This window comes from Mandrillus leucophaeus, unplaced genomic scaffold (genome assembly GCF_000951045.1).
Source record: "Mandrillus leucophaeus isolate KB7577 unplaced genomic scaffold, Mleu.le_1.0 Scaffold446, whole genome shotgun sequence".
Classification (NCBI taxonomy): Eukaryota; Metazoa; Chordata; class Mammalia; order Primates; family Cercopithecidae; genus Mandrillus; species Mandrillus leucophaeus.
In genome coordinates this window covers 222868-223592 of record NW_012104765.1, presented here as the reverse complement: position 1 = coordinate 223592, position 725 = coordinate 222868, and positions in this window count along the sequence as shown.

The following is a 725-nucleotide window of genomic DNA, read 5'->3' as shown; positions in this document are numbered from 1 at the left end:
CCAGGAAAAGCCCCTTTGTGCATTTGCTGTTTTCCAAATGCCTTCAGTTTGAAGTCATCATCATAGCAATGCGGCATATTTTGGGATGTTATTTCCTGGATTCCTTCAGCAGCCACCTGCTGTTGGGTATTTAGGCTTAATTAAAGTTGGCAAGGCATGCTCAGCTAGAGGCTCAGCTGCATGGGAGATGAGTTATAGGAAGTCCTATGTACGTAAGGGAAGCTCAGAACACTTTCATTGCACATTTTAAATAAATGCCTCTGGGCCAGGTGCAGTGGCTCACGCCTGTAATCCCAGCACTTTGGGAGGCCAAGGCGGGCCGATCACCTGAGGTCAGGAATTCGAGACCAGCCTGGCCAGCATGGCGAAACCCCATCTCTACTAAAAACACAAAACATTAGCCGGGCTTGGTGGTGGCGGGCGCCTATAATCCCAGCTACTCGGGAGGCTGAGACACAAGAATGGCTTGAAGCCGAGACGGGGAGGTCGCAGTGAGCCAAGATCGCACCACTGCACTACAGCCTGGGCAACAGAGCAAGACTCTGTCTCAAAGATAAATGCATACATACATACCTCTGACCTGTGCCTTGGGATGGGGTCTTACCCCCTATACAAATGGCCTGGGTGTGAGAGAGCAGCAAGTCCTGATACAAGGATCCTTCTGGGTTCTTAGAATTTTTCTTTGAGATGAAGTCTAGTTCTGTCACCCAGGCTGGAGTGCAGTG